This window comes from Nestor notabilis, unplaced genomic scaffold, assembly GCF_000696875.1.
Source record: "Nestor notabilis isolate BGI_N333 unplaced genomic scaffold, ASM69687v1 scaffold3057, whole genome shotgun sequence".
Classification (NCBI taxonomy): Eukaryota; Metazoa; Chordata; class Aves; order Psittaciformes; family Psittacidae; genus Nestor; species Nestor notabilis.
Genome location: NW_009937684.1, coordinates 156,668 through 157,085, shown reverse-complemented (window position 1 = coordinate 157,085; position 418 = coordinate 156,668). Strand labels below are relative to the sequence as shown.

The 418-nt window shown below is 42.6% G+C and overlaps 1 protein-coding gene across 1 annotated transcript in view; it reads left to right on the top strand.

Annotated features, from left to right (window-relative positions):
• The window catches only part of SDK1 (sidekick cell adhesion molecule 1), a gene marked incomplete at its 5' end in the record, with an annotated part of 138,888 nt that overhangs the window by 68,903 nt on the left and 69,567 nt on the right, over positions 1-418 (top strand). The window lies entirely within an intron of this gene.

The following is a 418-nucleotide window of genomic DNA, read 5'->3' as shown; positions in this document are numbered from 1 at the left end:
CAATTCCTCTTGCCCTGTAGCTGATGAAGAGGAAAAAAACTTGTAAAATTGTTCTCTGAAGCTCAGTGTGGACAATTTCTACTGAAGACAATTTTTAAAGCCCAGTTATAAATTCCTATTGAGGTTCAGTCATGCTCAAAAACCAAAAAAGTAGAGTGCTGCAATTGAAAGCAATAAACAAATTTGGGTCTGATTGGTTTGAAGGAGAGAAATGGAGTTTGCAACTTCAGTAATCCATTCCCATTTTATTTCCAAAAAGAATAAGGCACTGACCTTGGCAGATGATCATACCAGTTTCCTTTTGCAACTGCCGCCAGCACTTCCCAGGGGCTCAGGGACTCCCAAGTGCAGTTGTATTGTTAAAGGAACCCCAGCAAGCCCCTCACCCAGGTGCTGTGTGAACACACCAGTGTGGAGG